The sequence below is a fragment of the Dermochelys coriacea genome, chromosome 19 (genome assembly GCF_009764565.3).
Source record: "Dermochelys coriacea isolate rDerCor1 chromosome 19, rDerCor1.pri.v4, whole genome shotgun sequence".
NCBI lineage: Eukaryota > Metazoa > Chordata > Testudines > Dermochelyidae > Dermochelys > Dermochelys coriacea.
Window position 1 is genome coordinate 19808174 of NC_050086.2, and position 15975 is coordinate 19824148.

General features: G+C 42.4%; 1 protein-coding gene across 5 annotated transcripts in view; it reads right to left on the reverse strand.

Moving 5' to 3' along the window:
* Nucleotides 1-15975, reverse strand: part of ZMPSTE24 (zinc metallopeptidase STE24) — a 103137-nt gene that overhangs the window by 51660 nt on the left and 35502 nt on the right. The window lies entirely within an intron of this gene.

The following is a 15975-nucleotide window of genomic DNA, read 5'->3' on the forward strand; positions in this document are numbered from 1 at the left end:
GTCAGTCATAAAAGCTGAAACTATGAGTATATTGGCATCAATTTTTCAGGATGTAAAATAACAATAACCTGGTCAGTTTAATTGCCTATTACGTTTTGGCCAGTGAGATTGACCAGTTTCTTTCCACTGCACAGCTACTCCAAAGGCTACAAGAAATAGCAGACAGGGACTCAATCCAATATTTGTTGGAAAGCGGAGTGAAAGGACATTTCCCTCTTGCTTCTCCTCACAGGACCAAGTCCTTGTCTCTGTAGCTGTTCATAGCCTTCAGAGTTGAAGTACAGTGAAAATTATCGGTAGCCAGCTGGTCAGTTTTCACTGTTCAGATCCGAAACAGGCAGAAGCAATAAAAATGACAAGATACTTGCAATTTGAAGGCTGTACAATAGCAGCTTGTCAACAGCTGAAAAAGATATAACACATCCTAACTAACAATTTCAAGCACTATGTTAAACACAATTCTGTTGACTTTGTAGAAAGGGGTTGTCATATTTGACATTATGCGCACTTGTCATGATGGTACTCCTGAAGAAAGAGAACTCTCCTCTGCAGTTCTTGGTCCAGGAAAAGAAGACATAAGCTGGCCCTGTGTCCTGCTTAGTGTGTGTTCCTGCAACCTACCCTCTCCCACCAGATGTTCTGCTGTCAGGTAGATCTGATGAGAAACCATCATGTCTGAGAGCTTCATTGCCTCTGAGGAAAGTACAATGCAAAAAACCAGACACAAAATTGATAAAAATTCCTAATCTCAGAATTGCCTGCAAAAAGGGCCAGCCCTAGGCTTTAAAACAGTGCGCTCCAGGAATAGCGCTCAGCAATCTCTTTGATAATAGGAAAGAGAATCATAGTGAACATCTCTTTATTTCAAGTGCATTGATAATGACATCTCTGATTAACCCTCAGGAAATGCAGTGTGACAGAGTGAAACTTTGTCACAGATACAGTTACCAGACTACTAGTCAGACCTCTTGACACTTGTTTTGCATTTTGTGTGTGTCAAAGTAGCCTTTATAATGGCTGTAACTTCTGCATGTAGTGTCTGAATTGGATCTATTTTCTCTAGAATCCCAATTTACAATTTATTTCTAATCTGAATTTGTCTAACTTCAATTTCCAGCCATTGGATTGTGTTATACTTTTGTCTGCTAGACTGAAGAGCCAATTATCAATTTTTTTCTCTCAGATAGGTACTTACAGACTAAATCAAATAACTCCTTAACCGTCTCTTTGTTAAGAGAAAGAGATTTAGCTATTTTCTAATCATTCTCCCAGCTCTTGTCTGAACCCCAAAATTTATCAACATCCTTCTTGAATTGTGGACACCAGAACTAGACACAGTATTCTAGCAGTGGTCACGCTAGTGCCAAATACAGAGGTAAATAAATAACCTCTCTATACATAGTCAAGATTCCCCTGTTTATGTACCTAATGTTTGCATTGGCCCGTTTGGTCACAGCACTGCACCGAAAGCTAATGTTTAGCTGATTACTCACCATAACCCAAAATCTCTTCCTTAGTCACTGCCTCCTCCCATACTGTAAGAATGGCTTATATTCTTTGTTCTACATATAATGGGGGCAAAAAAAATACTAACTTGTTTTAAGACTGAGCTTAATAAATTTGTGGAAGGGATGGCCTGATGCAATTGCTTACAATGGCATATGGCCCATCCACAACCACTATTAGCAAATACCTCCAACAGCTGGAGATGGGACACTAGAGTGGGGAGAGTTCTTAGTTGCTACAGAGAATTCTTTCCCAGATGCCTACCTACATACGCAGGGTCTAACTGATCACCATATTTGGGGTCAGGAAGGAATTTTGCCAATTTGACCTGGTGGAGAGACCCTGAGGGTTTTTCACCTTCACTGCAGGGTAGGCCATGGGTCACCTGCTTGTTTGAACTAGAGTAAATGGGGGTTTCTCTATAACTTGGAGTCTTTAAATCAAGATTTGAGAAAGTTAGTAACTCAGCCAGAGGTTACGGGATTACTGCAGGGGTGGGGTGGGGGTGGGGTAAGATTCTGTGGACTGCGGTGCACAGAAAGTCTGACTAGATGATCATTATGGTTTCTCTTGGCCTCCAGTCTATGATTACATTTACATTTAGCTGTATTAAAACTAGGGCTGCCAAGAAATTAATTGCACTGTTAAACAATAATAGAATACCATTTATTTAAATATTTTTGGATGTTTTCTAATTTTCAAATATATTGATTTCAATTACAACACAGAATACAAAGTGCATAGTGCTCACTTTATTTTGATTACAAATATTTGCACTGTAAAAAACAAAAGAAATAGTATTTTTCAATTCATCTAATACAAATACTGTAGTGCAATCTCTATCATGAAAGTTGAGCTTACAAATGTAAAATTATGAAAAAAAAACTGCATTCAAAAATAAAACAATGTAAAACTTTAGAGCCTACACGTTGACTCAGTCCTATATCAGCCAATCGCTCAGACAAACAAGTTTTGGTTAAAATTTGCAGGCGATAATGCTGCTCGTTTCTTGTTTACAATGTCAACTGAAAGTGAAAAGAAAAGGAGTACTAGTGGCACCTTAGAGACTAACAAATTTATTAGAGCATAATGAGAACAGGTGTTTGCATGACACTGTTGTAGGTGGCATCACAAGATATTTATGTGCCAGATCCACTAAAGATTCATGTCCCTTCATGCTTCAACCACCATTCCAAAGCACGTGTGTCCATGCTGATGATGGGTTCTGCTCAATAACAATCCAAAGCAGAGCAGACCGATGCATGTTCATTTTCATCATGAGTCACATGCCACCAGCAGAAGGTTGATTTTCTTTTTTGGTGGTTTGGGTTTTGTAGTTTCCTCTTCTGAGTGTTTCTCTTAAGACTTCTGAAAGCATGCTCCACACCTCACCCCTCTCAGCTTTTGTACAGCTCTTCACATTCAGCATCTGATGAAGTGAGCTGTAGCTCACGAAAGCTTATGCTCAAATAAATTTGTTAGTCTCCAAGGTGCCACAAGTACTCCTTTTCTTTTTGCAAATACAGACTAACACGGCTGCTACTCTGAAACTTCAGATTCTAAAACCTTGAGTTGAGTGCTGTTTTTTTAGAAATCTCACATTGGTACCTTCCTCACATTCTGTCAAATTTGCTGTGAAAGTGTTCTTAAAATGAACATGTGCTGGGGGGTCATCATCCAAGACTGCTATAACATGAAATATATGGCAGAATATGGACAAAACTGAACAGAAGATATACTATTCTCCCCCAAGGAGTTTGCACAAATTTAATTAACACATTTTTTTTTAAACGAGCATCATCATCATCATGGAAGCATGTCCTCTGGAATGGTGGCTGAAGCATGAAGGAGCATATGAACGTTCAGCATATCTGGTACGTAAATACTTCGCAATGCTGGCTACAAAAGTGCTGTGCGAATGCCTGTACTCACTTTCACGTGACATTGTAAATAAGAAGCAGGCAGAATTATCTCCCGTAAATGTAAAAAAAATTTGTTTGTTTTAGTGATTGGCTGAACAAGAAGTAGGACTGAGTGGACTTGCAGGCTCTAAAGTTTTACATTGTTTTGTTTTTGAGTGCAGTTATGTAACAAAAAAAATCTACATTTGTAAGTTACACTTGCATGATAAAGAGATTGCAGTACAGTACTTGTAAGAGGTGAACTGAAAATTAATATTTCTTTTATCATTTTTACAGTGCAAATATTTGTAATCAAAATAATAATATGAAGTTAGCACTATACACTTTGTATTCTATGTTGTAATAAAAATCAATACATTTGAAAATGTAGAAAAACATCCAAAAATATTTCAATTCAAAAAATTTCAATTGGTATTCTATTAGCCTGATTAATCACGATTAATTAATAACTGTAATTAATCAACAGTCCTAATTAGAACACACATTGTTTGCTTGTGCTCAGCTTGCCAAGCGATCCAGATCAATGCTGATTTCAAGTTTTCTTCCAGGTCATTAATAAAAACGTTAAATAGCTTAGGGACAAGAACCAATCCCTGAAGGTCCCGTCTAGAAACACACCTCCTCAATGATGATTCCCCATTTATAATTACATTCTGAGACCTTTCAGCTAGCCAGCTGTTAATCGATTTAATGTGTGCCATGTTAACTTTGTATCATTCTAGTTTTTAAATCAAAAAATGTTGCATGGTGCCAAGTTACATGCTTTAAAGAAATGAAGATTACTTACCTGGAAACAAGGTTTTTCAAGATGAACTCTGCAATATTTCCACTCATTGGATATTCTCACTCATGGAATGCTCCGACCAGGGCGGCTTGAATGGTTAAATTCTACTAGCAGCAGCTTCTGGAGCATCCATGCGTCTCCCTTGCCGTCCTCCCCCCCCCCCCCCCGAATTGTGGATATTCAAGGGCAAGGGTTTAAAAGAAGCTTGGTGCTCCCCGAGTTCCTTCCCCTGCAACCCCAGCCCTTTAATAAGTAGGACTCCATGTTAGTGGGGAAAGGTGGGAGGAGATTGTGAGAATGCAGAGTCCATCCTGTGGAACCTCCATTACAGATAAACTTCATTTCTTGCTTTGAGTGTTCTCTGCATATCCCCAGTGCTGGGCTAGATTAATAAACAGTATTCTGACCAGTGATGGTGGGACCCAGAGTTCTAGTTAAGCAAAGAACGGGATTACCTTGCCAAGCTTTGCATCCAATCTAGACTCAGATTGCTGCTCTACATATCTCTATCTGAGGAATATGCCTAGAGAAAACCATGCAAGCTGTCTTTGATCTCACTGAATGAGTTCTGGTGACTTGAGGAATGGATAATCCCTTCAATTTATAAAATTCATAAAAATCTAACTTATTTAGAGAGAGACTGTACAGAAATAGCTTTGTCCTTGTTTTTTGGTCCATAAATTATAAACAACTTTGAAGACTGTCTAAACTGTTTAGTCCTGTCTAAATAAAAAGATAATCCTCTCCTCACATCCAACATACGTAATTTAGCTTTCCCAGCATGTATATGGGGCTTGGGAAAGACGACTGGTAAAATTACAGAATTATAAATTGTCTCATAAATCAATCTGACATTTTTGGTAAAATTTTAGGGTGAGTGTGGTGCAATTCACTTATGAATCTCACAAAAGTGACTTATCAAAAACACTGGTTTTACATATGGATGAAATAAAGAACAGCTCCTCAGAGGATCCAGTACAGATTCCTTTTCTTTGAGTGCACTGGAACAATATCTCTGGCATTTCCTGTTGTTGGTGGATGCAAACGGGTCTATTATTGGTTCCTCCATAAACTGAAGAGGTGATTCACCACTTCAGCCTTCAAAGACCATTTATGCATCTGACCCGAGGACCTGCTCAGATGACCTGCAAGGGGGTCCTGTTATGTGAATTGCTACGAGATAAATATCGTGTTCTATAAAACAGTTCCAAAGACTCCTGGACTCCCTGCATAATTTCACAGAGTGAGTCCACCTTGTTTAAATAATATAACACTGCCATAGTGTCTGTTACAATCTAAATTGCTTTGTATTTGAGTTGAGGTTAAAAAGATTTTAGAGCTAGTTTGATTGCTCTCAGTTTTAAAATACTGATGTGTAATTTCCTTTCCTTTGGTGACAATGATCTTTGACCAACAATTTGTTGGTCAGATGTTCTTGCCTTCTAAGACAGATGTATCCTTGATCAGTATTACAGATGTTGTATGGTGATTGAAAGTGTGCCTTTCATTGCATTTTGATTGTCTATCCACCATATTAATGACGTTAAAAGCTGTCAAGGAACTAATTTTTTCAATGCATGCTGTCTAAAGCTGATTTATAATTCTTTGCTAACCAAAGTGCTGAAGGTCTCATCTGAAGACAAACATAAGAAGTCACTGCTGCACGTAACACCCACAGACCCAGCAGCCAAAGGAAGAAAAGAATAGATTGTCTTAGTGACTGGTGGAAGAGATGTATACCTCTTTTTATTTTGATCTCTCCCCACTCTGGGAGAAACGTTTTCTCCACAGTTGAACCCAATATGCCTCCTATAAAAAAAAATCTGAGTAGGGTTTAAGACATGACTTTTCCCAAATCTGCAATCCCAGACTAACAGAAGTGAACATATTTGACATACATGTAATAACATCTCTTCCTTGGATGACACTTTTATTAATCAGTTATTAGTAGAACCTCAGAGTTAAGAACGCCTCGGGAATGGAGGTTGTTTGCAACTCTAAAATTGTCACAACTCTGAACAAAACATTATGGTTGTTCTTTCAAAAGTTTACAACTTAATACAGCCTTGAAACTTTACTATGCAGAAGAAAAATGCTGCTTTTCACCATCTTAATTTAAATGAAACAAGCACAGAAACAATTTCCTTGCCTATTTTTTTTAAACTTTCCATTTTTTTTTAGTAGTTTATGTTTATAAACAGTACTGTACAGTATTTGGGGGGTGTGTGTGTGTGTGTGTGTGTGTGTGTGTGTGTGTGTGTGTGTTGTTGCCTGATTGCGTATTTTCGGTTCCAAATGAGGTGTGTGGTTGACTGGTCAGTTCATAACTCTTGGTGTTCTGCTGAATATACATGCTCTACTTTCTTAGGTATGTTGCAACAAGAGGTATTTTGTAAATATCCTGGGTGCAACGGACAACCTGAAAGGGAGGACCTTGTACTGAAAATGGTCCTCTCTAACAACGAAATGCAGATTCTTCCACTGACACGGTCTTATAAAAATGTGGAAGTATGTGTGTCTTTTAAGTCCAGACCTGAAACCAATCCTGGAGGGAAAGAGACAGTATTACAGAAGTTAGAGACAACCAATCTGGAAGTGAAATTTCTTTATAGAAGTGTCTCCTTAAATCCAAATCTCCTTAAATCCAAAATAGGGCAAAGGCTCTCATTTTTGGGAGGGGAAGGGGGAATTAGAAAATAACACAAGTAAAACCCTTCCCCCTTGATCTTGTGGAACTACCTCTATTGCACCTAATTATATTAGAAATTGAACCATGTTTTTTAACAAATTGAGATGACCCTGGTCTCTCTCACTTTATATTTTATCAGTGTTCAGATATAAAGCAGGTGGGTTGTGTGTGTGTGTGGAGGGGGGTGGAGGTGGGGGGGCAGGGGTGTTTGAATTGAATTGTGTAAAACACATGAAATAACTCTTAAAATCCATCTATCTGATGTTATTAACTCCCATTGGTAATAAAAACAGGACAGCCAGTTTCAAAACTATGGACAAAATGTGCAAATAGACAGACTTGAAGCTCCCTGGCCTTATGTCAAATCTGATATCTTGGAGCAACTGTATAAGATGAAGACAAAACACCTTCCTTTTATTATTGTGAGGTTTGATTTTCTTCCTCTGTTGTAGCTGGTCTTGTGGGGTATAATGTTGAGGTTGGAAATGACATGCCCTTCTCTGATAATTGTAAAGAACTGAAGCTGACGAAATTGAGTATTCTCTTTAATACTTGTTTAATGGAGTTGATATGGTCTCTTCCTTGTATTAAAGAAACCTAAAGATCTAATAATAGATCTTATACTTTTCATCTTCTCCCGCATCTCATCAGTCTAATACTAAACAGACCTTCTCCTTCAAATGGAAGGTCACCAATCTTCTTTTCTGTCATGAGGGAGTCCCACCAATTTTAACCACGTGTGTCTCCTTTGTGAGACAGCCAAAGCTACTGATCTTTCTTAAGTATCCGAGGAGTCAAAAGGTGCTCTCAAATGTTGCTTAGCAACGTTCATTCCTTCAGTCTAAAACTCCCCTCAGTTCCTTCTCTACTGCAGAGTCCCACATTGAGAACTCTGAAGTAGAGGGTAGGAGAGTGGGTTGTGGAGCACCCACAGGGGAACATAAATTGAAGAACCATTGTTACTGCACAAGGTGAATAACTTCCTCCTCCTCCTCCTCCTCTTCTTCAAGTAGTGTCACTATGGGTGCTCCACAGTAGGTGACTTCGCAGCAGTATTCCCCACGGAGGGCTGGGACTTAGGAATGGAATCTGTTACAGAAAGTACTGAGGAGCTGAAGATGGCATTGGAGGCCGAATCTCCAGTGTTTGCATAATGATCTGCTTTTAGAGTAGCAGCCGTGTTAGTTTGTATTCGCAAAAAGAAAAAGGAGTACTTGTGGCACCTTAGAGACTAACAAATTTATCTGAGCATAAGCTTTCGTGAGCTACAGCTCACTCCATCGGATGCATTTGGTGGAAAATTAAAATTCTACCCAATGCATTCGATGAAGTGAGCTGTAGCTCACAAAAGCTTATGCTCAAATAAATTTGTTAGTCTCTAAGGTGCCACAAATACTCCTTTTCTTTTTATAATGATCTGCGAAAGTGTGGACAAAGGTCCAAGTCACTGCTCTGTAGATTTCCGAGATAGGGACTTTAAAGAATGCGACCTTGGTAGAAATTGATCTTGTGGAGTGCATACAGACTCCAGACGGAGGCAACAGGTTGCATCCTTGCTAATAGAGATTAACGTAACTTGAGACCCGTTTGGATAGTCTCTGAGCCAATATTACAAGAGCCTCTGGATTCTTCCACGAACGAAAGGAAGAACTCAGGGGATTTCCTAGTGACCTTAGTTCTGTTCAAGTTGAATGCTAGTGCTCTTCTAACATTTAGCATATGCAGAATCGTCTCGCTGTTGCCACGATGTGATTTTGGGGAAAAAACAGGGAGCGTGCTCTGTTGATTCATATGGAAAGTGGAGGCAACTTTAGGGAGAAATCTGGGATGCAGCCACAGGATTACTTTGTCTTTAAAAAAAGTGGTGCTTGTTGGGGGTAGATTAGAAATGACATCTTCATGGACAGGTATAAGAGAGAGCAAGTTGCCATGGACTCAAAGGGAAGGCTAGTCAAAGCTCTGAGAACTAGGTTAAGAGCCCAGGTCAGAGTGGGTGGTCTCACATGTGAGAAGAGATTCCCAATACCCTTAAGGAAGAGAAAATTTCTCACCTTGTGCAGTAATGATGGTTCTTCGAGATGTGTCCCCCTATGGGTGCTCCACTGTAGGGTGTGTCTGCATCCCTACACTCCTGACCGGAGAATTTTGGTAGCAGTGCCCATTCAGCTCACACATGCACTGTTCCCACATGCTCTGCCAAGAAGTTAACCCGTGCTGCATGGGCAAACCCTCCCCGGTTCCTTCTCTACTGCATCATGTACAATAAGAACTCCAAAGTAGAGGGAAGGTGGGTGGATGGGTCGTGGAGCATCCACAAGGACACACACCTTGAAGAACCATCGTTATTGCAAAAGGCGAGTAACTTCCTCTTCTTCTTTGAGTAGCATCCCTATGGGTGCTCCACTGTAGGTGACTCCCGAGCAGTATCCTGCACTGGAGACTGGGGTTTTGGAGTTGAGTCTGTGCTAGACAGTACCATACGCCGAATCTGGCATCTGCAGCAGAGTCCCCCAGGATGGCATAATGTTCTACAAAGGTATGTGCAGATGCCCAGGTAGCTGCTCTGCAGATTTCTGATATAGGGATACCCTTGGAGAAGGCGATGGATGAGGAAACTGATCTCGTAAAATGTGTGCGAATCGTGGATGGGAATGCTAAATTGCAAGTCTCGTAACAGAGTTTGATACTGTTGGAGACCCATTTACAGAGTATTTCGGCAAAAAATAGTTGTGCCCCTAAACCTGTCCACAATGGAGAGAAAGTGTCTCAGATTTTCTAAAAACACTTGTCCTGTTCAAATAAAAGACCAAGGCTCTCCTTATATCAAGCACATGGAAGATGGCTTCCCTTTTATCATGGTGAGGCTTGGAATAAAATGCTAGAATGTGAATGAGTAGGTTCATGTGAAATGCGGAAGCGATCTTGCGGGTGCGCTATCAGGGCTGCTATCTCCCCTATCCTTCTGCTGAGGTAATGGCGATAAGGAACAGTCTTCATGGAAAGGTGGGTTAAGGAACAAGTGGCCATGGGTTCAAAGGGTGGTCTAGTCAGTCCTTTTAATATTAAATCGAGATCCCATTGTGGAGTAGGAAGCCTGGGTTGGGGAAAGAGGTTCATTATGCCTTTGAGAAACCTCTTCATAGTCAGGTGGTAAAAAACTGAGTACCCTTTTACCTGCTGGTGGAAGGTCACTATTGCTGGTAAGTGTAGTTTTAGCGAGATAACACAGTCCCAATTTCTTGAGATTCAGCAAATAGTCTAGGACTACAGGTAGAGAGGCAGTATCTGGGGCAACTCTTTTGGACTAGCACCAGATCTGAAATCTGGTCCACTTCCATAGGTAAGTACGATGAGCAGTCCTTTTCCTCCTATGTAATAACACTTCCTGTACCTCTTCAGAGCATGACGTTTCTATGCGTTGTAACCATGAAGGCTTTATGCGGTAGTATCTGCAGGCTGGGATGTAGAGTGCATCTCTCATTCTGTGAGAGGAGATAAGGAGTGGTTGGAAGAGTCATCAGTGGACATAGCGCCAATTGTGACAGGTAAAAGTACCACAACTATCTGGGCCAGATGGGACCCATAAGTATGATGTTTGCTTTTTCTCTTTTTACTTTCAGCGGGATTTTCAGCAATAGAGAAAATGGGGGAAAGGCGTAAAGAAGGCCCTTGTCCCGTTAGAGGAGGAACACATCCTCCATTGTCCGCTGTGCATTGTGGGAAATGCATCAGTTCCATAACCTTAGTGCTTCCATACAAAGGGAGAGCAATCTGGCACCTCCTTGATGGTTTGTGTAATCCACGCACGCTATATTGTCCAGCATGTGTGTTTACCTCCGATCACTGGAAGTGAGCACACTCAATCCTGATCGGAGGAGGGATAGCTCAGGGGTTTGAGCATTGGCCTGCTAAACCCAAGGTTGCGAGTTCAATCCTTGAGGGGGCCATTTAGGGATATGGGGCAAAAATTGGGGATTGGTCCTGCTTTGAGCAGGGGGTTGGCCTAGATGACCTCCTGAGGTCCCTTCCAACCCTGACATTCTACAATTCTATGATCCCCCAAAAGAGTGCTGGTCGGTGCTCGATCCGGAGCAGTACTGTGGACATTTCTTGTTCTGGTAAGTAGTAAACAAGTCTATAATGGGTGTCCCCCATCGTCGGAATATGTCGCGCAGTATCACCTTCGTCGTCATGATGGATTTTGTGGCTCAGATTGTCCGCTGTGCATTGTGGGAAATGCACCAGTTCCATAACCTTAGTGCTTCCATACAAAGGGAGGGCCATCTGGCACCTCCTTGATGGTTTATGTAATACACGCACACTATATTGTCCAGCATGTGTGTTTACCTCTGATCACTAGAAGTGAGCACACCCAATCCTGATGACCGAGTTCAAGTATATTGATGTGAAGGCATGTCTCGAACAGAGACAATTTGCACTGCCCTGCGAGATTGTTGAGATGTGTGCCCCATCTTATGAGGGATGCATCGGTAATGAGAAGTAGTGATGGGGAAGGTTGAGCAAACGGGATTCCAGTGCAGGTGTCTGCTGAGTCTACCAATTCAAGGATTTCTTGATTTTGGTGGGCATCAATAGCTATTTGTCTAGGTTGTCTTTGTCTAGCTGTAGCTCACGAAAGCTTATGCTCAAATAAATTTGTGAGTCTCTAAGGTGCCACAAGTCCTCCTTTTCTTTTTGTGGATACAGACTAACATAACTGCTACTCTGAAACCTTTGTTAGGTCTGTAAACCAAGCTGAACCATGATTGGAGGCATTTCATGCAAAGTCTGGCATGAGCTATCACTGATGTGCCCAAGGCCATGTGCCCCAGAAGCCGAAGGCAGTGTCTGGACAATATATGAGGGCTGGATTGCTTTATAAGCATGGAGAGACTTGAAGAATCTGTGTTGTGGGAGGAGCACTTTCATTTGGACAGAGTCGAGGTCAGCATATCTGTATTGGTATTAATGGTATTAATGTCAATTTTTGTGCATCGATTTGCAGGCACAGATTTTTGCATAGATCCAGAGTGGTACGGGTAACTCACTGGGCTTTGACGAAGGAACGTGTCCAGAGGAGGTAAGGGTAGATCATAATGCCCTGGGAACATATGTTGGCTGCCACTACAGAGAGGACTCTGGAAAATACTCTAGGGGCTGAAAAGGGAATATTCTATACTGGTAGTTGTCCTGGACTCAGGTGAATCTGAGGTATCTTCTGTGACATGGTATGATTGAGATGTGGAAGTACACATTTTGGAGGTCGAGGGCCAAAAACCAGTCTCCTTTTTCTAACACTGGAATAATCATTTCCAAAGTGACCATCTTGGACTTTTGAGTGCTCTGAGGTCTAGTATGGGTCTCCAGCCTCTTTTTTCTTGGGTATCAGGAAGCAACAAGAGTAAACCCCTTTCTCTCTTAGATGTGTGGGGCACCGGTTCTATGGCTCCTACGCTGAGGAGATGATTTGTCTTGACATAATAGGCTCTTGTGAGAAGGGTCTCTGAAGACTGATGGGGGAAAGGTGTTGGGTGGTGCATGTGAAGTGGATGGAGTATCCATCTTAAATAATCTCCAGTACCCATTTGTTGGTTAACCATTCCCAGGTGCTGCGGAACAGGGTGAGACACATCCATACAGATGAAAGGGGTTTTCCAGCATTGAATGGTATTTCTAAGGGACCTTGACCAACCCATCAAAACTTGTTTTGAGGTGGAAAGCTGTGAAGAAGTAGGTTGAGAGCCTAAAGATTTCCGTTTGGAGAACCTGGATTTTTGGAGGAGAGGGGGTTTCATATGGACATTGGGATGAATATCGTGACAAGCAAGGCCTGAACAAAGGCTGAGGACTGTACTTTCTCTTCTGCCCAGGTGCATAGATTCTGAGCAATCGAAGAGTAGCCATGTAGTCTTTTAAAGTGTGATTGGAAACATCCATCTTTTCCACAAAGAGTTTTGTGCCTTCAAAGGGAAGGTCCTCCACAGTTGTTTGCACCTCTTTGGGGAAACTGGATAAGTGCAGCCAAGAGGCTTGTCTCACCATGATGGCAGTGGAGATGGAACATGCTGCTGCGTCGAGTGCAGACTGGAGTGATGTTTTTGCCGCCAGTTTGCCTCCCTTAATGATGGCTTTGAATTGGCCCTCGTGAGAATTTGAGATCTGCTCAATAAAGGAATTGAGTTTTGAGCAGTTGTTGCTATCACATTTTGCTGTCAAGGCCTGATAGTTTGTGATATGGAACTACGGAATGGTTGACTACTATATACTATATATGACTACTGGATATGAGTCAGCAGTGTGCCCTTGTTGCCAAGAAGGCCAATGGCATTTTGGGATGTATAAGTAGGGGCATAGCGAGCAGATCGAGGGACGTGATCGTTCCCCTCTATTCGACACTGGTGAGGCCTCATCTGGAGTACTGTGTCCAGTTTTGGGCCCCACACTACAAGAAGGATGTGGATAAATTGGAAAGAGTACAGCGAAGGGCAACAAAAATGATTAGGGGTCTAGAGCACATGACTTATGAGGAGAGGCTGAGGGAGCTGGGATTGTTTAGTCTGCAGAAGAGAAGAATGAGGGGGGATTTGATAGCTGCTTTCAACTACCTGAAAGGGGGTTTCAAAGAGGATGGCTCTAGACTGTTCTCAATGGTAGCAGATGACAGAACGAGGAGTAATGGTCTCAAGTTGCAATGGGGGAGGTTTAGATTGGATATTAGGAAAAACTTTTTCACTAAGAGGGTGGTGAAACACTGGAATGCGTTACCTAGGGAGGTGGTAGAATCTCCTTCCTTAGAGGTTTTTAAGGTCAGGCTTGACAAAGCCCTGGCTAGGATGATTTAACTGGGACTTGGTCCTGCTTTGAGCAGGGGGTTGGACTAGATGACCTTCTGGGGTCCCTTCCAACCCTGATATTCTATGATTCTATGATTCTATATTTTTCTCCCCAAAAGGTCAAGGTGCTTCCAGTCCCAGTCATAGGGGGAGGATTTCAGAAGATGTTGACCACCTCAAGTTCACTGCGTCCACAATGATCAAATAAGGGAACAGGTTGGAGAAGAGGAATTCCTTGTCCTTTGCTGGCACACAGTATTTTTTATTGGCCTGCTTGCATGTTGGTGGGACTGATGCCAGGGTCTGCCATGTGAGTTTGGCAGGGTTTAGGAGGGCCTCATTAATAGGGACGGCCACTCTGGAGGAGGCAGAGGAGTGTAGAATGTCCAAAAGTTTAGGGTGTGTCTCATTCATCTCTTGTAATGGTAGTTATAACATATCTGCCACTCTCTGAGCTAGCTCCTGGAAAATCTTGAAGTCATCTGCCAACGACAGAGGAGGGAACATAACTAGTCTGATCTGGTGATGAAGACAAGAAGTTAATCTGGGGGGTAATCTCCTCCTCCTCAACTTCAGCCTTCTGTACCTCTCCCAACTGTTCGGGGGCTTGAATACCTTTGATGCAGAAGCCAAAGGGAGGTGTCTCACTGGCTCCTGATAAGCCAAGCTAGAGCCACGGTATCCATGTGCCTGCCATGGGTACCAGTAAAGCCACTGAGAGGGTGGGAAGGGCCCTGGAGGTTGTACCACACTTGCCCATACCAAGGAGCTGGTGGTCAGAGGGGTGGAACAGTTGAGATCCATACTGGAAATAAATACAAAAGCATGGATGAGAGGAGTGGCAGGAGACTTTTTTCAGCTATCCCCCGATACAAGGATGGTCTACTAAGGGGGTTGGTGTATGGTGTGGAGCCACTGTGTTCTGTTTCGTGCCAAGTCCTCCCAGTTTGTTGAGGTGATGCCTCCATTTTGAAAGTGTACTTTCAGTACGTCTTTGAAGTGCTCTCGCTGCCCTTTGCAAGCCCTTGTTCCCTGACTTAACTGAGAGAAGAGTACTTGCTTCAGGAGGCGAGTGTCAGGCATACGTACACAGTGGCCAGCAGCACTGGGGTTTCATGACCTGCACCTCTAATGCTACTTATTCGGCTGCAGAGAGAACACTGATGTTAGTGCGTTGGTCTTCCCAGCTGATCCTGAGAATCCTCTTGAGGCAGCACTGCTCGAACCATCCAGCTGCCTGAGATGTCATCTGTAGGTTACCCAGGCCTCACACCCATACAGAAGGGTGGGGATGACAACTGCCTTGTAAACAAAGATCTTGTGCCTGTTTTCAGATCCTTATAATTGAAGGCTCGTTTGAGTAATCTTCCAAAGGATGTGCTGGCACAGCAGTTCCTGTATCCAATTTCTGTGTCAATTCTGGCTGTTTGTGAGACGTGGCTGCAAAGATATGGAAAATGGTCCATGTTTTCCAGGGGATCTCTGCTGATAGTGATTTGTGGAGTACCAAGAGTAGTTTGTGCAGGTGAGGGCTGAAAGAGTCCCTCGGTTTTCCCAATGTTGAGACAGACACGCAGGCTGTGATAGGCATCTGCAAAAAGATTTACGGTGCTTTGCAGATTGACCTTTGTGTGTGCGTTATCTGCATACTGATCAGTGATACCAATTCTCGTTATCTTAGATTTTGTTTGGAGACATCGGAGATTGAGGAATTAGCCATCTGTATGATACTCAATCCCAATTCTGTCAGGAAATTGGTTGCGGATGAGAATTTGGATCATGGCAAGGTAAACAGAGAAGACCGTGTTGGAGCGATGTGTGAATGATGAATGGTTCAGTCTCTGAGCCGCTGCATAGAATGGTGGCAGTCATCCCATCATGGAGTAGTCTGATGATATAAATGGATTTCTGTGGACAGCCAAACCTACACAGCACCTTATAGGGCCTCACGATTGATAGAGTCCAAGACCTTGGTTAGGCTGATGAATGCCATGAGCAGTTCCTGGTATTTCACTCTGCACTTCTCCTGAATACATCATGCCACATGTCGGTTGTGCCTTGGGATTGTCTGAAGCCACACTGTGATTCGGGGAGGAGTTCCTCGGCAAGAGGGAGGAGACAGTTTAGTAGGATCTGTGCAAGTATCTTCCCTGCGATGGAGAGGAGGGCAATACCTCTGTAGTTCCCACAAAAAGATCTGTCCCCTTTCTTGAATATTGTAACAATGTTGGCATTCTTAAA